Here is a 23,622-nt window from a genome sequence, read left to right as displayed (position 1 = left end):
CGAAAAATTTTAGTACCAATCCAACACTAGTACATAACAGCATTAGCTACTTTACACTGGCTGCCTGATAGTTTTCGAAATGATTTCAAAATCTTGCTGCAAGTTTTGAAATCTTTACATGGGCTTGCTCCTGCCTATTTATCTGAATTGTGTGCTTTACACCAGCCATCTAGAGTGCTTAGCACTTCTGGTCAATTGTCTCTTGTTGTCCCTCGTACCAAGTGTCAAACTAAGGGGGACAGTTGTGGCACCTCATCTGTGGAACTCGTTTAAATCATCATATAAAGGAGTCGTCTACAATTGAACTGTTCAAAACGAGATTAAACACTCATTTCCATTCACTTGCATTCCGTGACCTTCAGTAATACTGATGGTTTCCTCATTGTGTAACATTACTTCGATTTATTATTTATTTTATTTATGTTTATTTTATTTCTGTTTATATTATTCATGTTAAATGTATGTTTTTCTTTAATTCTATTATTGTAAAGCACTTTGGCCACAGCATTCCTATGTTGTTTAAAATGTGCTATATAAATAAAGTTGACATCAAGGCGCTATATAACCTGACAGTCTGTCTATGTTCTTAATGGCTTCTGAACACTGTCGGGAAGTCGATAACTTAGAGTTCACTACGACTCCTAAATCCTCCTCGTAAGGTGGACTCTCGATTTTCTGACCCACATTGTGTATTCAAACCTCACATTTTTTACTTCCTATGTGTAATTCTTTACATTTACTGACATTAAATTTCATCAGCCACAAATCTGCCCAAGCACATCGGCTGTCCAAGTCCTTCTGTGATGATACAACGGGTTACAAATAATCAGTTAATCCACCTATCTTGGTATCATCTGCAAACTTAACCAGCTTGTTACTCATATTCCTATCTAAATCATTTCTATATATTAAAGATAGCAGCGGCCCCAACACTGACCCCTACTGGTCACCACTCTTAACATCGGCCAGTTCTGATGAGGTTCCTCACACCATCACCCTCAGCTTCCTGTGTCGGAGCCAATTCTGCACCCATCTAAAAACATCACCCTGAACACCCACTTTTTAGTTTGATGCCCACCCTCTCATGTGGCACCTTATCAAATGTTTTCTCTTACCATACTTCACATTTTATGTACTGAATGGAACCACAAACGTTTGCATGAAAACCATCGTCACGATTACCAGACTAGACTGGACCATTTTTTATGAGTGTGGCCATTTTACTGGCATTACCTCAATTACAAACACTTAGTATTTTTACTATCTTACTATAGGATTATCTTTAATATCTTACTGTCTCCTTTAGATAGATAGATACTTTATTAATCCCAAGGGGAAATTCACATAATCCAGCAGCAGTATACTGATACAAAGAAACAATATTAAATTAAATAATAATAAAAATGAAAAGAATTAAAATAAAATTAATGTTCGCATTTATTCCTTTAATGTATTCCCTTCCTCTATTTATACTCCCAATGGTTTTTCCACTTCTGCAATGCGTCCTAAAACTCATTTTGTGGAATGTCGCTTATGTCTGGTGGAGAATCTGCTATCATTTGAAATCGGAATACCTTCCAAGGTTGATTTTAACTTCAGGGGCTGCACACCCACATTTCATCACCTGCTATGACAAATTTCAGAAAGCTTTCATCTGCATTTGAACGACCTAACTCCTGCTGACTCTCAGTGACACCGTTCACTTTTTGCTCATCTGACAAGAGACTCGGCATAAATCATGCAGCAACATGATCCACCTGCAGTTCTCCCAGTCAAAATTGTGTCACACAAACTTCTGATTCCTACTTCTTTAACATCTTCACGGACTTTTAGGCAACGATCTTCATGAATCAAAGCCTGCACTCTCTCAACGTGATCACCGCCCGGTTTTGGGATCGTCTGCTTGATCTGAAACATCGGCACCATTTGTAAAACGGTGTGCGCCCTAATTTTCTCCAAAAGCTTGCTGCAATATCTGAAAAGTCTCAATAAATGTTTTTGCCAAATCCCACACTAAAATTTCTCAGAAACACAATGCTCTTCAAAGATCCTTCAAATCTCAACTTGCAATAATAAAAATTTAAAAAAAAATTAAAAAAAATCGCAAAGGGCACAGGAGACAAGTTCCCTCTACTGCATGCCCTTAAAGAATTATGATCAAGCAAATAGGGTTCTTAAAGCTTAAGGTCACCACTATTGTGAGTCTGCTATGTCAGCTTGTTGGCGCCTTTTTTTAAGTAGTTTTAAGTTTCTTTTAGTTTAGACCAAATATAAATTATAGAATGCAGCTCTGAAATTTAAGAAGGGCACATGTTGATTGGATAAATGCATCATATCACCACAAAACTATTCGTCCACATGACAGACAGTCTGCTAGAACATCAAGTGCACTGGAAGGTAAAGCGCTACTTCAGCTTTGATTCGCTCACACACTTGTTTCCTTCATGCCCATCAATGACCACAGCTGGCCAAAACTGCAATGGCAAAAGTATGTGAAGAAGAGCAAAGCGACGAGGTGGAGAGGACGACGGATGGGTCTGATGAAGAAAGCAGCTGGGCAAAACACCACAGAAAACAGTGACTGATATAAATGAAAATTATAATGGCAAGAGAGGTGAACATGCAGACCTCACAATTTACTAGAACACACAATGCTGATTTAACACCCACACTTGGGATTACCACTCAAGTAAGCAACTCCGCCGATTTGGGTGGGTCCTAAGCTCAGACGCTCACCGTGATGTCAGCTCTGAGGGATCTTATGCTCATTCTTTGGAATGTGTGGGCACTGGCTGGGGATGGTGTTTGCAGGGGGCCCACTAACAAGATGCCACCCCTCCATATTCAAGTACAAAAGCCTTGCTCTGCCACTGCTCCAGAGTGATGGCTTCAAACGTCTTCAGAAAACTTGCGATTAGGATCTGTAGTTTGTCTTTCCTAAAAGTCTGAATTGCACAATAGTTATACTATGCAACACTTAAACTGTGCCAACATTTTTCAGTTGTTTTTGCGTTCACAACACATTCTTTACATTTTTTTTTTAAGCATAAAATGTCTGATGCTTTCATTTCTACAAGACCACAACATTTTATTTACTAATCAAGACCTGCTAGTAAGTTTTGTTTTTTGGTTTTTTTTTTAAATGAAAGATAACACTGCAGTTACAATTTCATTTTGTTAAGGGTGAAAATGATTAAAACTATCATTAATTATCAAACTGACAGAAAAATATCAGGATAGTTTAACTATAAAGCCCCATCATTAATGAGGAGAGGTATTTTCACCACACAACCTTAGCCAATTTGACAGAAACTCTCTGGTCAGTTACAGGTGGCATCATAAGCACCAGAGCATGAAGCTGTCCAGGTATCGAGTGATAAGAGAGAACATGAACAAAACACACACCATGAATCGGTTTGTTTTAATTTCTTTCCCATCATCACCTTCTTCCAATGGCCACAGCACCGCCCTGCAGAGTAGGATCTCTTTTGGCAGTGACGGGGATTCGAACCGGCAACCTTCGGGATACCAGCGCAGATTCTTAGCCTCAGAACCACCACTCCACCCCATATATTATACAATAAACACATACATTTGATTTGTGTCTGTAACAGGTACTGTATTAAATGTATAGTACTTGTAAAAGTTACCATTTTATTTTCACTTATATTCTCTCAGTCACGATACACACTACCGCCCCCAAAGGGATCTGACGCTGTTACTTTTTATCTGAAACTGGGAATAACTGCAGATGTGAGTGGTGGTTTGAGACAATCGAACTGGACATTCTCTGATCTGGAGGGATAAAAGCTGACACACAAACGCTGCCTTACTCATATTTCATTGTCACTTGATTTTATTTGATTCCATTTTATTGAGTGTTCCTGCTTATGCTGAATTAATATGCGCCTTAAGGCCCGTGATGTCAAAGCCGCACTGACAAAAAAAAAACAGAGACATGGGTATATACAGTGGTGTGAAAAACTATTTGCCTCCTTCCTGATTTCTTATTCTTTTGCATGTTTGTCACACAAAATGTTTCTGATCATCAAACACATTTAACCATTAGTCAAATATAACACAAGTAAACACAACATGCAGCTTTTAAATGATGGTTTTATTATTTAGGGAGAAAAAAAAATCCAAACCTACATGGCCCTGTGTGAAAAAGTAATTGCCCCCTTGTTCAAAAATCACCTACCTGTGGTGTATCCCACCTGAGTTCAATTTCCTGATTACTGCCACACCTGTTTCAATCAAGAAATCACTTCAATAGGAGCTGCCTGACACAGAGAAGTAGACCAAAAGCACCTCCAAAGCTAGACATCATGCCAAGATCCAAAGAAATTCAGGAACAAATGAGAACAGAAGTCATTGAGATCTATCAGTCTGGTAAAGGTTATAAAGCCATTTCTAAAGCTTTGGGACTCCAGCGAACCACAGTGAGAGCCATTATCCACAAATGGCAAAAACATGGAACAGTGGTGAACCTTCCCAGGAGTGGCCGGCCGACCAAAATTACCCCAAGAGCGCAGAGACGACTCATCCGAGAGGTCACAAAAGACCCCAGGACAACGTCTAAAGAACTGCAGGCCTCACTTGCCTCAATTAAGGTCAGTGTTCACGACTCCACCATAAGAAAGAGACTGGGCAAAAACGGCCTGCATGGCAGATTTCCAAGGCGCAAACCACTGTTAAGCAAAAGAACATTAGGGCTCGTCTCAATTTTGCTAAGAAACATCTCAATGATTGCCAAGACTTTTGGGAAAATACCTTGTGGACTGATGAGACAAAAGTTGAACTTTTGGAAGGCAAATGTCCCGTTACATCTGGCGTAAAAGGAACACAGCATTTCAGAAAAAGAACATCATACCAACAGTAAAATATGGTGGTGGTAGTGTGATGGTCTGGGGTTGTTTTGCTGCTTCAGGACCTGGAAGGCTTGCTGTGATAGATGGAACCATGAATTCTACTGTCTACCAAAAAATCCTGAAGGAGAATGTCCGGCAATCTGTTCGTCAACTCAAGCTGAAGCGATCTTGGGTGCTGCAACAGGACAATGACCCAAAACACACCAGCAAATCCACCTCTGAATGGCTGAAGAAAAACAAAATGAAGACTTTGGAGTGGCCTAGTCAAAGTCCTGACCTGAATCCAATTGAGATGCTATGACCTGCATGACCTTAAAAAGGCGCTTAATGCTAGAAAACCCTCAAATAAAGCTGAATTACAACAATTCTGCAAAGATGAGTGGGCCAAAATTCCTCCAGAGCGCTGAAAAAGACTCATTGCAAGTTATCGCAAACGCTTGATTGCAGTTATTGATGCTAAGGGTGGCCCAACCAGTTATTAGGTTCAGGGGGCAATTACTTTTTCACACAGGGCCATGTAGGTTTGGATTTTTTCTCCCCAAATAATAAAAACCATCATTTAAAAACTGCATTTTGTGTTTACTTGTGTTATATTTCACTAATAGTTAAATGTGTTTGATGATCAGAAACATTTTGTGTGACAAACATGCAAAAGAATAAGAAATCAGGAAGGGGGCAAATAGTTTTTCACACCACTGTATGATAGTTGGAATTATTCATTTTATGACCTTATAGTACATTTAGAAAAACACTGTGGCAAGGATGCAACATTATTCATAATTATTCGCGTACCTTCTTGCAGTTGTAGACGTCACAGTCTCTGTTTACTATCTACATGTGACAGCAAGCCTCTATGGAGATCCTTTGGGGATCGATGTGCGCACTTTGCTGTTTGATGAATGGTTCAAATACAGCGCTATACATTATGTTACCGATGTGAAGTTGCAAAAAAAAAAAAACGGCACAAAAGATGGTATGTGAGACTTTTAAAATGTATCGTGTCATTTATATATGCTTTTTTACTTTTTAATTTTTGCAACTTAACAACAGTAACATAATGTATAGCGTTATATTTGAGCCACTGAGAAAAAAATAAAGGACACGGTGAAAATGTGTACTTTGTGATTAAAGTGGAAATTTCGGCTTTAATCTCGAAATTTCCACTTTAACCTCGTAGTTTACTTTATCATTTAAGCAGACGGTCGCAAACGTCACCCCAGTTTTTAATCGCTACGAGCTTCTTGGACCTGACAGCAGGTAAAGTAAAACAATAAAAAATAGATGGCACAAAAGATGGTACGTGAGACTTGAAAATGTATCGTGTCATTACGATCGGGAATATGCGACGCTTGAATATAAAAGCACCACAAATGCATCTGTATGTCGGCATTTTGCTTCAGCAGCGGAAAGCAGCAATAGATCGCCAAACAGAACAAATTAAATGTCTGATATTCCAACTCTCTGCACATTTAGAATCTTTAGATTTATACTTGATATCACTTTCATGATGAAATGCATTAAAATGTGTATGTTACATTTTACATATAATTTCGTTTAAATAATGAATACTGTTAATAAATACACACATGGGGGTGTCATGGTGGCGGAGCGATAGCACTGCTGTCTCGCAGGGAGTTATGTTGCTGGTATTCCACACTGTGCTCCGGTTTCCTTCCAAAGATATGCAGATTTGGGGATTTGGTGCCGCTAAAATGACGCTAGTGTATGTGTGTGCTTGTATTCACCTTGCGATGAGCTGAGGCCTCGTCAAGGGACTGTTTCTCACTCGTGCCCAATGCTTCCTGGAATGGACACATACATCCCTGGATTTAATCAATAAACATCCTTTTCAGAGATTTTGCGGTAAGGTGTTATCGGAATTTAATAGGTGTTCTAGGCAATTCACAACACAGAGAAGCCAAACATGTTCTCACCACGATATCATCTTGCACTGCCACCTGGTGGATTCCTTCATATTTACGTAAAGAACGCGCGCAAGTATAAACACTACAACGCTTGCGTAGCAGGAGCGTCCGCTGCAGCATGCGTCGCGTGAAGTATAAATGAGCCCTAAGGTCTGCTACAAAGGTTGGAGCAGGAGGGATGATGGCAGGGTTCAAGCTTGGCCCCGGATTTCCGGTGAAGGGTCCTGTTAATGCTGCAGCATACAAAGACATTTTAGACAAGCGTGTGCTTCCAGTTTGTTGAAGGCCCTTTTGAGTTCCAGCATCACTGTGCCCCTGTTAGGGCTGTGTGGTATGCTGGTAATGGATAAGTACAGAAACACCCCAAATTTTAAAGCGGTGTGGTACCAGCATTTTCAGGATTTCCAGTACCAGAAATAAAAGTCAGCTTTCCTGTCAACATTTCCTTCAACAATCGCTATTAAGGCTAATAAAGTTCTATGCATCTATTGCAGATGTGGAAACACGTCCATTTAGTAGACTACAACAAAAGTCAATGCTTCAATGCAACTGGGATGTTGCAGCAGACCAACACTGCCTCACATTGCTTTGACAGGATCTGGACTTCACGGCTATCAAGAGGGAAGTAGTGTAACAGGGAGGCTGGAAAAGATGGGAGGTTTTTGGAAGTACAGTATTCATTATTTACTTCAGCACCGTTTTGGTATCAGTACTGAGGTCTGAAAGCAATTATCAATAACAAAGTTAAAATTTAAGCCCCTAGCCCCTTTGCACAAGACATGAAGGAACTCAAGTGGCCTGCACAGAGCCCGGACCTCAACCTTTGGGATGAACTGGAATGCCGACTGCCAGCCAGGTGTTCTCATCCAACATCAGTACCTGACCTCATAAACGCTCTTTTGACATGAATGGACACAAATTCCCGCAGACTCACTCCAAAATCTGGTGGAAAGAACAGTGGAGACTGTTAGAGGATTTGCCAACACCATATTAATGCCCATGGATTTGGAATGGAGCGTCCAACAAGCTCAAGGGAGGACCGACCGACATGCTTCTAGCTTTCTTTTTGGGCACAACATTAACTTTCACCAGTTTTCCCTCTTATGTAAAATAATTTACATAACGTATTACACATTCAAATAGCCCTTTCTCTAAATGGATTCTCTGCCAAATCTATGCAAAATTCCCATGCACCAAAGAATTCAATTTCCATGACACTCCAACACACATGTAGCCTCCACGACTTTGATTCAACTTGAATTTTCTTGCACAAACTGCATTATACAAAGACGGACTGACCGTACATTCAGATTTGCAGCAGTAAAGCCACAGGCCAAAGCACAGAAGTCAACCTCAATCTGCTTGTTGCCTTTCCCATGTATTTTGTGTGACTGTAATATTTTCTACTAGCAACTTGGCGCGCGCTACGCTGTGCGATGGATGACCACAGTTGAAGGACTCAATCGTAAGGACCTCTCGTCGGGTGTCTCATGGCACTCGGTAATCCTGGAGTCGGAAAGTGGTGGCATGGGGCATGTTGATTAGTGCATACAAGTAAGAATTTCACTGGACTCTGCAGAGGTGACAATAATATACAAACCTACAAATACCTGTGCACGCCTCTTCATAATTCCTCTTTTGGGGAAGCTACCAATCTTTACTTAACGGAGAGTAACAACGTGTTGCATGTTGTCTGGATAAGCAAGCATGAATATCACTGGACTCTGCACATGTAACAAATACCATGATTGCCACCAAATCTGTTTTACTCTTAAAGAGCACGACAACATCAAGATTTGCACACAACACACTACAGCCATGTGCTGATGAATGGCCAACAGTGTTTCGGGCTTAGAGGCGAGGGCTTTAGGAGAACAACAATGCAATACAGTTTACTTTTGTATAGCACAAAAATCACACAAGAAGTGCTGCAATGAGCTTTAACAGACCCTGCCTTTTGACAGCCCCACCAGCCATGACTCTCTAAGACACAGGTGTCGAACTCCAGTCCTGGAGGGCCGCAGTCACTGCAGGATTTCATTCTAATCATCATCTTCATTAGTGACCAGTTTTTGCCTTAGTTTTAATTAACCTGACTCGGGCCCCCTTTTTTTTAATTAGTAGCCAAACAATAATGAGACACAAAACAAGCCGCCACGTGACCAGCTCATCTGTGTCCATCTCACAATATTTGGAAAAAAAAAAAGAAAGGCAAAGGTCTCAGTAAGGTTGATCTCTCAGGTCACCAAAACATTTTGACAATGTTCTTAGAAAAAAAATCAACAGTTTTGTAAACGTCTGCTATGGCAGAATGAGAGTAGCAACAAGCTGTGGAATTAAATAACGGGTTTAATTAACAGCAAGAATTGGCATCTCATTAAGAAAGTGGCTGGAGTGAAACTGGTTGGAGTTTGAAGCCCCAGTCTAGCTGGTCATCTGCTGACTCGTTTAACGTCGCATTTTTGTTTGGCTCTCATTTAATGAAGAAAAGAATCAATTCAGAGGACTGAATCCCTAAAAATAGGGCTATTTAAATGAAGGGAAAAGGAGTTAATTAGCAGTGAAAACTGGGCAACGGTTAGGAAAAGGGTTAGAATGAAAACCTGCAGCCATTGTGGCCCTCCAGGACTGGAGGTTGACACCCCTGCCCTAAGAAGACAAGGAAAAACTCCCAAAAAAAAACCCTTGTAGGGAAAAAATGGAAGAAACCTCGGGAAAGGGAGGTCCAAAAAAACAGACCCCTTTCCAGTTAGGATGGGCATGCAGTGGGTGTCAAAAAGAAGGGGGTCAATACAATACACAGAACAAAACACAAGTCATCCTCAATACAATATAATAGTAAAATAAAAATATTACAAGTACAGGCACAATTTAACAGTAGCTGATATCACAACAGGGGGGTAATGTTCTGGAAATGGACAAAATCAGCCGCAGTAATGAATCCTTCATTATTATTATTATTTTTTCACGGGGTCTTGTATGTTTTCTGACTTTTGGAGGACCCTTTAAAGTTTCTTTTGTTTGGCGCAGCTCCACGTTGCTAATTCTTACACATCGGCCGGCCCACACCACCTTCCTTTGATTTGATCTGGCTGCACAGCATGTGAACAGGTCCTTCGAATTCTACAGGGAAAAGCCATTTGAATAGGAAATGGTGGAATTTTACCGACATCGATTCTCACAAGACTAGTTTAACCTGGGGGGGATTGTTTTACAGACTTTTTTTTTATTTTTTATTAAAAGTAAACAGCTCCATAATCTTTATTAAGATGTGAAGGTCCAGTCTGTAAAATGTCACTGAACAGGTCGAAAATTAGAGGAGCTGCTGGTATAAAACAAATCCCAGCCAAAGAGGGCTTTAAACATAACATTCTGTGACAGTATGGGCAACTGTGCAAGCTCGCTGTCGAGTGTAGACAGTTGTGTTGCTTTGGTGCGATCTTTGGACCTCAGTACCACTACCAAAATGGCTCCAAAGCAAATAACTCCAAATCCTCCCAACCTCACTGGTGCGCTGCACTACATACCACTTCCCTCTTGAACCCATGAAGTCCTGATGACAGCAAAACAAGAAGGGGTCACCCCACCTGAAGTTCCAAATGCGCTCAACGTTCGTTTCATGAGGAATACAAAAAAAAAAAAACCACCAACATTTTTAAACCTTAAACCGCCAGAACCAGCTACAGTCGGTTCCCAGTGCAATTTGCCAGCACACAGGAACTTGTCAGTCCGTGCCGTACATTCATTAAGCAGCCTGTTCATGGCTACTGGCGCCCCCTGCAGCCTCACTGTCCCTGGGATTCAACTGCTGCACTAGACGAGCCTGCCAGCGTCAGCCTCTGTGTGCTCGCGTGTGGCCAGTTCAAGCATGCTTGGCTCAGTGATTGACTGAATTTCATCAATAGCGTCAGTTACACCTTGTACATATAATAATAGATTGTTGCAGTTGTTTTTTTTATTTTTTTATAGTTTTTACAGTTCATTGGCAGTGTGTAAAATGATCAGTGTTGCAGTAATTATGATGCTCTTTGCATAAAAAAAAAATGTGATCCACTAATATTTCACTTTTTCTTGGTGAATTGTGACGTTTCCTTAAAAAGTGCAGCAAAAAAGTATGTAGCAGTTTAAGGGTTAAAAAAGCACAATAGCAACTGTCAAGGGAAGGGGGCTGAAGGAATTAGGGGAAAGCGGATGTTCACTTCCGGTACAAGATGCTGGTGCCACAGTTTTAAAATGTGTGTTTTTTGGTACTTTACCAGTACTGGTAGACTGCTGCCTTCCAGACTAGTGACAACGGTGAACTGCAGAAAGGAGGCGCTGTACACACCACCATACTATAAGAAAAGCTAATAGACGATAAATACAAGAAACAGTCATGTGGTGGTCTGTATGAGTGGCCTTATGACCTCAACATAAAAACTCTCAATGGATCCAGGTCCAGAAAAGTGACAATGCCGGATGGCAAGGATTTTTAATAACAAATTGGCCTTTTTGAGTCACGTGTCCCGAATAATATTTGCAATATGGAAGCACAACACATGAAAGCAAACAGAAAATAAAAGGGAGTTTAGTCTTATAAATTGTGTGAACTGTTAAGCACAAGACCAAGGGTTCAAATCCCACTGCTTAATTCTGCTGAGTGACCCTGAGAGAGCCTCTTCACCTCGCCCCACACTGAACCAAGGACTCCAGAAGCAATTTAATATTTCTACATGTGCTTGTGATTTAGAAACGGATCACAAAGTATTAACAATGGGATATGCAACCTGCTACATTTACCACTTCATTGATGGCGCATGTTTATGAAAACCCATAAGTGACACAGTTATTAAAATCAAAAGGATTCCTTATAACACTGACTTGCCAACATCTGGAAGATGATGAAGGAGAGCCCCTCATCTCTCGCATCGTTAGATGTTACGTCAGCACTCATAAAACACTGCCATCTAAAAGCATTATAAGGTTGCACTAATATAATAAATGTCTGATGGGCTATGTTACCTCTACAGCTCATGCGGCCCTGTTCTTTTCCTTTAAATCTGAAGATGTACATCTTTGGTCAGATTTTCTATGACTCTTTGTATGAAGAAATAACTCCTTGAAGAGAGCTTAACACTTGACATAGAAGGGATGAATTACTGCCTGGGTAATTGAATTGCTAAAACTGCCATGCCAGATGCAGAACTCTAGGAGGTAGGATTAATAAGCATTTCTGACTCATTATCTTGTCATAAAGGTAGCGCCAAGTGCTCAAAACCTTTAATACTGAAGCTGAAGAAGGGAGCTGGCTAATTAGATGCATTTAAAATTATTAGGTAACCAGCGCTTAAGTGATTCCAGGCACACTGTTTTTAGAGCTTATTTCATAACACGCTTCATGTCAGTGCAGGTTTATTGTCACGGGTTCACAGTACAGCTAAATTCTTACTTTGTGTCTTTTTGATTGTAGTTGTAGTCCTGTTATTATTCTGAGGAGACACACAACAAATAATCATGTAAAAAAAAAAAAAGGACACCCCATAAAGTTTTTTCTTTAGCATACCTGGACCGATCAAGATTTGCTGCTCATTTAAAAGGCATCTATAGACAAAGGCGATTTTCCCCGAAAATAAGACCTACTCTGAAAATAAGCCCTAGCATGATTTTCAGGCAGCTCTGCAATATAAGTCCTACCCCAAAAATAAGCACAAGTCAAGATCGTCAGCTAAAAAGTAAGGCGCATAACGGCAGGTTTATACTTCACGCGATGAGACACGTGTGCCCGAAACATCCATTAAATTCCGAGGACACTTGCCACAATATCTCTGAAAAGGATGTTTAATGGTTACATCCATTAATTCGGTGATGCGCCCATTCCAGAAGCATCGGCACAAGATAGAAACAAAATCCCTGCATCAGCTCATCGCAAGGTGAACACAAGCACACAAATACACTGCCGTCATTGTAGCTTCACCTAATCCCCAAACCTTCATGTCTTTGGATGGAAAACTGAGCTCACTCTGGAAACCCACCAGGAAAAACATTCAAACTCCAGGCAGGGATCACAAGGGACGCGACTCCCTACCGAGGCTACCACTCTGCCACTCCCATGTGTGTAACTATTAACAGTTTTCATTATTTAAACAAAGTTAAACAATTTATCTGTAAAATGTAATACAGTCAAACTCGGTTTTAACGGGCTCGGTTATAATGAAAAAACATTTTTTGAAAGATATACCAGCATGTAAATTTGCCCTGCTATAACTGTTATTACAAACACTACTTAACCGCATCCTGGACTTTTGTGAGCCACTAGCAGAATAAATTTCAATATGCAATACATGTCTTATCTGATGCCTGGAACAATGTGACGACTGTTAGCATACAGAATTGCTTCAGGAAATCAAAATCTGATATTTTTGAAGAAGAGGATGAATTGCTGTTATCTACATGGGTTTGCCCCAAAAATATTGAAATTAATAATGTAAATTATTATGATTATCAACACGTGAATGATGAATTGTTTACTAGCGGAATTCCTAGTGAAAATGAAATCATAAACACATTGCTTTAAAAAGAAGATGACAAGGAGGAAGACGGCGCTGGCATGTTGGATTTACCAGAACGCAGTTTACCAACATTGTTTGATGCAGAAAACGCCTGCAATAGATTGATGTCAATTATTCAAGGGACTGATGCGAAAAAGCAAGCGTTGGATGCATTACGTGTTTTAAGAGGCAAACTGCATGACTGTAGATTACAAAGTTTAAAACAAAAAAGTATTTTGGACTTTCTTTAAAAATGGTATATTGCACCCTGTGTTGGCTGGGATTGGCTCCAAAAGACCCCCGTGTCCCTGTAGTTAGGATAAAGCAGGTTGGGTAATGGATGGATAGATGTACTTAATGTATGTTTTCATTATGGGCTAAACGTATTTTTTTAGAATAAATCACTATTACTTTAATAGACTGAGTTAGTTTTTGTCGAATTCACATTTCCTGGTTATAGCGAATTCCGCTTATAACGAGCAAAAATGTTGGTCCCGTCAAACTCACTATAACGAAGTTTGACTGTATATCTCATATATATTTTTCTTCTGGTTCGTCCTGCTTCCTCTTCAAACCCGGTCCTGCCAACACGCAGCCCACACGGCATTTCTCCATACCTATTCATCCTCTTCCAAACCCTTCCCCACGCTGCCTGCAGCCTCCCATACATCCCCACACCACTTTTCTCGAGTCCTATTCCTCCTTTGGACTACCGCGTTCCCTGCTCCTCTCTCATGACCCCATTGGTGTCACGACACCACCCGACATCTAGCCTGACCACGTGACCTTTCACTTCGGCCATGTCTGCGCCTGGGAGTCTTTTCCGTAGCCTGTTACAGGAAGGTACTCTCTCAACCATTGCCATTGGTTTCGCTCCTTGCTATTTTTGTTATACTGCGACGGTTGTTTCCTAAGCCATTGTTATAAAATGAACGACAGTATTTTCTCTGTCGACGGGTTTTTGTACAATTTTATCTGTATTCCGGGATCCGGCAACTGCCTGTTCCTATCAGTGGGTTATTTCTTGACACACACGGATGACGAAGGCAATGCACTCTCATTACGAAATAGGACAGTAGATTTCATTGCATCACATTGGGACAGATTTGGAGACGTTCTTCCTTTCATTCTTTAAAACGCAAGTCGAGTTATCGCAACAAATCACAAGTATTATCAATACATGGCAACATCTACAGTTTATGGTGGTGAAGCTGAAATTCAAGCTCTTTCCGAGAGTAGATCTTTCCACTCATTATCCGTCGTCTCCAGCAAAACACCTATTCACAACTACGTCTTTCAAGAAGTATTTCTTTCTTCTTGATTTCTGAATTCCTTTATCACCGTTTTCCGTTCCTATTCTTACACCGCCGTATGCTACGGTGGGTGTCCACTAGTATATTGTAATGCATTTCATTATGAAAGTGATATCAAGTATAAATCTAAGAATTCTAAATGCGCAGAGAGCTGTAATATCATAAATTGAATGTGTTCTGTGTGGCGATCTATTGCTGCTTGCCATTGTTGTCAGGACAGGAGGAAGCCACAGCGATTAACAACTGGGTCGGTTTTAAGATGACGTTTACGATGGTCTGCTTTAATGAGAAAGTAAACTATGAGGTTAAAGCGGACATGTCGAGTTTAAAGCTGAAATTTCCACAAAATAGACATTCTCATTATGTCATTTTTTTCTCTCTGTAGCTCAAATATGCCTCCATATATTCTGATGGTATTGTGAACTTGCAAAAAAAAAAAACAAAAAAAACGCCACAGAAGATGGTATGTGACACTTTTAAAATATATTGTGTCTTTACTTTGGGGAATATATGATGCTTGAATATAAAAGCAGCATGAATACATTTGCATGTCGCCATTTTGCTTCACCACATCGAACCAGTCATTAAACACACAACGATCCTGGAGGATCCTAAAAGCAGCTGGCGTATCAAGAAATTCAGGCTGGAATTCAGATTTGAATGTGGAGAATTATGACGATATTCTAGAATAAGATGACATAACTGTATTTGGATAAATGTTGAATAAATACAACATATTCCCTGAAAATAAGCCCTAGTGCATCTTTTGGAGCAAAAATTAATATAAGACCTGGTGTTACTTTCATGGAAACAAGGTATTAGAAATATCAGGCAACATTTACATGTACACAACTGAAACAAACATAAATGCAGCCTCGTTTTTCGGTAAACAGTCTGCTGTGATGTGAAATTTTGCACGTCTTTATTTGTAACTTGGGCAAAGCAATGTAATATTAGTGTTGCATTAGTGAGAAGCATTCATGTCCCCAACCCCAGAGCGAAGTCAGGAAAGTGAATTTTACTACAGAGTCGGGGAAGTTTGGTAAATGTCTCAAACCAATAGGAAAGCCAGGCTGCCTAACTGTCAAGCTTTATCTTAACATATACAGTAGTTTGGGGGGCAAGTGTGAAGGTGTTCTATCCCCCCATTGGTCTGAAGTATGGTTGTTTGGAATTGGCTTGTATCAAAAGCCTTTAAGTACACGATGCCCTACTGGCTCTAGGGTTGGAGAGAAAACCTATAAATTTGCTTGCTTTACCTCACTTCTCTCTCTTGCCAAACTGACGAAAGACCATCTCTCACACCATGAACTGAAAAGGACAACAAAATGAAGAGCACAGCTTGGCAGCCATATTGGGACAGGCTTGTGGCCCGTTCTAAAGAAAGCAGACCACTAATGATGCCTTAACTAGACACATTTTAATTAACTAACAAGTCTGTGTGCTGCCTGAAATTACACATCAGCATTTATCAGGTTGTATGGTTGCCAATATTCAAATGTGCTTTGCATATTGTTATTAATTATGAATATTATCAATTAAACGTTGTGTAACTTGACTCCTCCGTGTCATTTACTAAACTTAATTGCCTGAGGTTATAGATGTACAAGGGAAGGTGGGGAGAAGTTGTATGGTACAACACCTAATAAACAGTGCGAAGTCTGTGAGATTTGAGGTATTCTGACAAAGGCTACACATTAATAATACAAAAGGGGAAAGTAGAGTAATATAATTCTCTACCAAAACAAAGCACAGTCCAAATTAAAACACATGTAAATGCATTCAAGCAAGAAGGTGAAACGTCACAACTTGGAGTTCCGAATACTCAGACGGCACAGGACCTCAGCCTAATCTTTGCGGCAAGGTGGCTCCGCTTGCCAATCACGGCACCAAAGAGTGGTTGTATGTTGATAAGCAGATGCACGTTAGAATTTCACTGCATTCTGTACATGTGACAATAAGGACCGTATAAAACCTACTGCAGAGCTGAGACACAAGAGAGATATACTCGTGATACCATCTTTTTATGTTAAGGTGGTTACGTCAGGCATAATGCTGTGTTCAGGTACTATTGGACAAACAGCAAATATGAGTTTCCGAGTCTGAAACTCCAAATGTTGGTTTGAATTTCATGGATTCTGGGACACATGACAATAAGGACCCTATAAACCTGTAGTAAAAGTATCATCTATGTCATCACTTTCAAGATTTATAATACCACTTGACACCACAGGCCACACTCTTCTGGTTCCGCTTCAGCGGCTGACACTCAGCATACATTCAGAAGGCCTCATTCAGTATTTCTTTCTTCTTTTAATCACATTGCCTTATTGGATGCTCAGCATGGAAGTGACAAAGATATAAAAATGAAGATTTTTCACTCTACAATGCACACTACCGCACAACTCTGTAATGACTGAATGAATGATTCCATCTTTAACATCCCTTTGCCTACAGCGAGACAATCTCTAATTATAGCGTAGAATGTCAATGACTTTATAAAATATGTAAATGACCACCTGCTTATAACAAAAAAGATTTACAAAAAACAAAAAAAAAGAGCGCCAAGCTTCCAGTTCAGAATAAACAAAAAACTGAAGGTTTTTCTTGTCATATTACAGCAGTATAAACCAGCAGAGTACAGCTTATTGATTTGTTTAACACTCAAGAGTTTAAATAGCATCGTTCAACATCGCTCCACACAGTGTATATATTCTCAATTGCTGTCTAGAGATGTCAATGTACATACAGATGTTAACTTAAATAAAGCCATGTATAAATTACCACTTTGATGCGACCTGATTGCTATTTTTCCACACGTCAGTCACAGGACTGGGTTTTACTATAAACACCCAGAACACACACAGTATGAAAGTGCACTTTCAGGTGTGGTACAGATTTCTGTTCCATTTCCAGCAGATCATATTGGATCTGAATTGAACCGTTCACACTGGATTTTTGCACAAGGATGCCTGCTTGTGTCGTTTTTTGTGCAGCTGATGAAAGGTGAGAAACGTGTGGGGAGGGGAAGAGAGAGAGAGAGAGACGACTTCATGTTTATTAAAATGTTATTTGCAGTTGACCATACAATCCCCTCTCAATCCATATTAGGCTAAGGAAAAGAGCATGAAAATACCATGGCATTGTATTCCATAGCCCAGTTTATCTCAACCTTTACGATGCTGCGACTCACCTCCCCTTTAGTGAATCAAAGATGACAATCAGAGTGGATTTTAGGGGTCCCCATTGGTGAAATAAAGACCATCAGCAAAGCAGGCACATCCCCCTGGGTGACTTGAAGACGATCGTCAAAACAGGGGGCAAGGCTGATCATTTAAGCAACCAGCCACAACCACGTACGTGACCCAATGCCATTATAAAAGAAGAGAAATCCACTAACAGCAAACTTAGAGCAAAAAATGGCGTGTAAAGCCCAGTGGTTTGTATAACACAGAAAACTGAACAGAAAGAGAAAGGTCAGGATTCTCCAATCAGGCCTTTAAAGACGGATACCACCAATTTCATGTTAACTGATTGGCCCATTTCCAATACTGATTTTGATTTTTTTTTCCTTTATGCCTTACACGAAGCTCCTGCATAACGAGACACATAGAAGCCTTATGTCCTATATGATGGTGCTAAGTTTGGTATTTTTATATTTAAACTATAGACCACAGGTTAACTCTTCTTTAATTAACAAAAGTAAATTCTGTAGGCTCATTATTCAGTGACCATAAAAATACTAAAATAGGAAAAATGTCCTTACAATTCATACTTTACCATATATATACAGAAATATTTATCCATACTAAATATGGCATAAAAGAAAATAACTTTCACCATTACACTAACAAACAATATATATATATATATATATATACATCTATTCATACAATCAATTTATAGATATTGGCAATTAAACAATGCACTTCTAGGTTTAGTCATTTTAAATCAATAATTGCACTACAGCTGTTAAAATATACATTTACTTACTCCTTGAGAGATTAAAATCGACTGGTATTATTGGCACTCCACATTAAGTCTCCTCTCTCAGATCGTACAGTTTTTTTTTTTTTGTTCTTTATTTCACCTTATACAATTTCTCGTATTAAGAATTTGTTCATTTCACATACCCCTTGGGGTCAGAGCACAGAGTCGGCCATTGTACAGCGCCCCTGGAGCAATTGAAGGTTAAGGGCCTTGCTCAAGGTCCCGGTAGAGTTGTGACCCGAGATGTTTTCGTAATTCTTAATGATTCATTTGTTTACCTCCCTCTTTCATTTCTACGCAAATACTCAACAAAATCCTTCACGATGAACACAGACTGGAGCAAAAGGGACTAAATGGAACTACAGTCTCTTATAATATTCTTTTTGAGAGATTCAAATAGATTGGTATTATTGGCACTCCACATGCCTGGTTTAAGTCTTATCTCTCAGATCATACAAAGTTTGTATGATTAAAACATTTGAGATCACAAGTTGACCCAGTTGTTAGTGGTGTTCTCCAGGGCTCCGTCTTGTTCCCCTTTCTGTTTATTATTTATCTTCTGCCCCTTGGTCGTATCTTTAGGAAATATATTCATTTTCACGGTTATGCTGAAGACACCCAGTTCTATCTGTTTTCTAAGCCTGATTCCACTCTTCCACCTTCTTCCCTCTCTGACTGTCTGCAGGAAGTTAAATCATGGCTGTCTGTTAATTTTCTTAAATAGAGATAAAACACAACACAGGTTCTTCTAGCAGGATGTAAATCTGTTTTGAACAAATGTGATAATACAGGTAATTTCATTGACTATTGATAATTCTCTAATCTCTCCTTCCTCCCAGATTCAGAGCTTAGGTTTTATTCTCGATAGTAACTTAAAATTTGAGGCGCACATTAATAATGTTACTCGGTCATTTACGCAATATCAGCGATTTATGCCCATCTCTTTCAGCTACCAGCACTGCTATTTCTGTTGATGCTCTGGTTACGTCTCGTAATTCTATCCTTTCTGGACTTCCTAAAAAACTCCTTTACAAACTTCAAATGGTTCAGAATGCTGCCGCTCGTATTATTACCAGAACATCTTCCTTTGAGCACATTACTCCCGTCCATCAGCAGTTTCACCGACTCCCTGTTAAATATCATATTGATTTTAAGATTACAAGACCTTCCACAATCTGGGACCTCCTTATCTTTCTGATCTTCTTCATATCTCCATTCCTTCCTGTATCCTTAGATGATCTTCTAATAATCTTATTATACCTCCTGCTCGCTTGACTTCCCTGGAGTTTACAGGTTTCAGTTGAGTGGCCCCTCGCCAATTGATTTTAGTAATTTATTGGACAAACTTGAAATTCATAGATGGATGTTTTAGAACAGATTTATAGACTTTTTATTTAAATTATGGTTTTATAATTGGTAGGATGGGTGGGGATTGTAAAATAAAAGATTTATATTTGGGGTGATGTGCGCCAATGCATTTCAATATAGCCTTCGGGCTATTATCGCCTACCCTAAAACTCCCCCACAGGATATTCGTAATATGGACTCTCCTTCCTACCTTTAAATCTTGCCTTAAAACACATCTTTTTAAGCTGGCTTATTCTGTTTGATATAAATTTTAGTTGATAAATTTAAATTTTAATTTTATTATTGTATTTATTCTGGTTTTACTGTACTGTAATATTCTATTAATTTTATATTGTGACTGTTATTAATGTGCTCTGTACTGTGTCCTTGTGTGCCTTTAAAACAATAATTACTACTATTATTTATACCAGTGTTTTTTTCCCCTTCATTGTATCAGCTAAACATTTGTAATTCTTCAGGTGTAATTATAAATATGTATTACCATTTTAATTGTGTAGTAGTTGTTTCTTACCAAAACATATGGTGTATGACACTCAGCAAACAAACAGTAAACACAGTACAAATCTTTTTAACTCTTTTAGGGCTAATCTTTTTTTTTTGTTTGTTTCTTTTCTCCCAGGGCTGAATATTTTTCCGAAAACTAACATTTTTTAAAAAAAGAACACAAAGCAAATCGTGTAACATATCAAATCAACAAAAAATATTTACTTTTGCCAAATACTGTCAAGCATGTTGTATACTATGATTACATAATATGATTTCACATACATATCACACACGTTACACAGCAAAGTCCTGCCAAGTCTGATGTCGCTCAAAGCAGCCAGTTTCAGTCATTGCCACATTGCACTCCTTACAATACGTGTTGCTTTGGTGCCTCCTTTTCAGTTGTCTGTTGCTGCACTTTCTCACATATATTGTTAGTGTGTACTGGAGAGAGACAAGTCACCCGTTTGACATTGTGCCATGCCACTGCCACCAAGCTTTCTGCCCACATGAAAACCGTACTGTCACCTCTTTTCATCTTCAGCCTGTGAAGGCCTGTGTCTCCTGTTCACCCTCACTGTGCCACAAGCTCTAATTCTCCTGCTCTGTAGCTCCATGAACAATTCTGGGCATGTATAAAAATTGTCCAAATGTACACAACATGACCCAAATGTTCATAGCCCTGAAGCAGCGCCAGCACAACCCGACTTGTCAAGGGACAGTTCTCTCTTTGAAATAAATACTTTCCTGTACTGTATATGTAATTACTTTCAGGCAGAAACCAGTGTTTGCTTCTGCCAGTACAAAATCCTTTATGCCATACGTTGTGGGCTTTTTTGGCATATATTGGCAGAAAAAAAGGCATCCCTTTTATTTTATCACAGATTCATGCACAAACAAATCACGGCCAGGCTGATAAAATTGTTTCTATGTTGGTTACACAATGTCAAGCAGGGGCTGAACGTTATACATGGGGTTATAGCCTGGCTCATTAAAAAAATTTAAATAGGCCACATATATAGCCCAAAATCACACAAGAAGTGCCGCAATGGGCTTTAACAGACCCTGCCTTTTGACAGCCCCCCAGCCTTGACTCTCTAAGAAGACAAAGAAAAACTCCCAAAAAAAACCTTGTAGGGAAAACAAAATATGGAAGAAACCCCGGGAAAGGCAGTTCCAAGAGGACCCCATTCCAGGTAGGTTGGGTATGCAGTGGCTGTCAAAAAGGAGGAGTAAATACAATAAAATACACAAAACAGAATACAAGTAATCATCAATACAATAAAAAAGCTTACAAGTACAGAGCAGAATTTAACAGTAGATGATATCACAAAATATGATTTGGATTTGTTTAGAGTCCTGGAGACCTCGGCCATCAAGCTGCCTCCCTCTACTGGCCATTCCACAGCGGAGACAGCACTGGGCCAGCCAATCCGATGAACATCAACAGAAGGGTGAAAAAACATCAAAAAATGATAAGCACACCAAATAAGGACCTGAAAATAAGCCTCATCATGATGTTATACAGCAGCGTGGTACAGACTTTCTAGCACTCACTCAGACCACGTGAATGAGGTCTACAGCTTTAATGCTAATGACTGATAACTTCGCGTGGAGGGCAAAGGATTAATGAAAGTAACAATAATTCAACACAAGTCGGGAAAGCTAAGCCCCGACATGACTTGGCTAAAGTCACCTAATCAGGCCAATGAAGTAGTGAGCACCACTACTTTCTCCAAACAAAACACTACGACTATCAGAAGGGTCAGTTTGATGAGCTACGGCAAGTGGAAGGGGCAAAAATTGTGGCTTTACCTGAAGACAAAAAGGTCAGCGTGAGGGAAAGGTATTATTAGGCCAGACCAAATGGATAACCCATGCATCAAATGAAATACATGAGTTTTATTTTGATCACACAAGGACCTACAAACAAAGATCACTGGAGCCTTTCTGCCCTACATGAAACACATCGTTATCAAGCATTGCATTCACAATGACTACAGAATTGACAAGCACCACTCCAGCCTCCCATCATCTCTCTGTCCCACTTCTATCTGGCAGAGGGTACCATAGCATCCAAAACAGTTCTGCAACTGGTTCTACCCTTTGACTGCCTGGTCTCTGAACTCTGTCCTGCCCTACAGTAGTTTATCTATATTAGAGGACATCTGTTACTACTGTTGTTCTTATCATCACTTGTTACCATTAAGATCACAGTTTTCTAATTGTCTTACAATTGTTCTTTATTGATGTATATGTGGCACCACAGTCCTGAGAAACGCAATTCCGGGCCACTGTATGCTGCAATACAGGGTATGGATGGTATAACAATAAAGCCATAAAGGACTTGAAAGGATGTGGACAGATGACATGCTGGCAGCTCCATAAGAAAAATTTCTTATAAGTGTAAACCTCACACTACTGCACTTTTCTGAGTGTAAAATAAGAATTAAAATGAAAGGTAGCTAATTAAATAAGGAGATTGACTGAAGGTAAAGTAAAATAACCGATTTTGAAATTAGGAGGGAAAACCTGCAGCCACTGGGGACCCCAAGAGTGAACTGGAGAACTGCTTACTGCAAGGTCACAATGGCCACAGTTTTTCAAATCAATTATTTAATTAGAAACCATTTATAGCACCCAAAGCAATAATTGGTCAAGCAGCATTTTTGTGTTTCCCCTTAGTTAACTCACGTGTTAAGCTTTAACTGCTACTTTCAAGCTCAATTCGGACGGAAATGGTTTTACACCAGGAGGAAGTACAGTATAAAGAAATTATTAGTAGAGGACCTCTGTAACTTTAATCCTGAATTGCTCACGTCATGTGCGTTCACATCCCAGTTCAAGTCTGTAACAAAATAAGCCAGTCCTGTGTGAATCAACAGGTCAATAAAACCCCATCATTTGAGCGATTCAGAAGGGTCTAAAATTACAATCCTCCAGTAATAACTACTTTATCCCACCTCCTGGTATAAAACTAATCCCTTCCAAATAGGGTTTTAGTCTTAAAGAACAGCATTCCTTACTCTTAATGTTTTAAACCAGCTGCCAAATTAAAGAATAAGTTCAGAATTTTCAGTTATTTCTTTATAATCACACTCTCTCATGCTATGAATTAATTTGCCACATATAACTGTGTTCT

General features: G+C 39.6%; 1 protein-coding gene across 1 annotated transcript in view; it reads right to left on the bottom strand.

Annotated features, from left to right (window-relative positions):
- Positions 1–23,622, bottom strand: part of pik3c2a (phosphatidylinositol-4-phosphate 3-kinase, catalytic subunit type 2 alpha) — a 231,006-nt gene that overhangs the window by 201,576 nt on the left and 5,808 nt on the right. The gene's annotated exons all lie outside the window — the stretch shown is intronic.

Source organism: Polypterus senegalus, chromosome 1 (assembly GCF_016835505.1).
Source record: "Polypterus senegalus isolate Bchr_013 chromosome 1, ASM1683550v1, whole genome shotgun sequence".
NCBI lineage: Eukaryota > Metazoa > Chordata > Cladistia > Polypteriformes > Polypteridae > Polypterus > Polypterus senegalus.
Note: the sequence above shows the minus strand (reverse complement) of the source record. Positions and strands in the feature narration are given on the sequence as shown.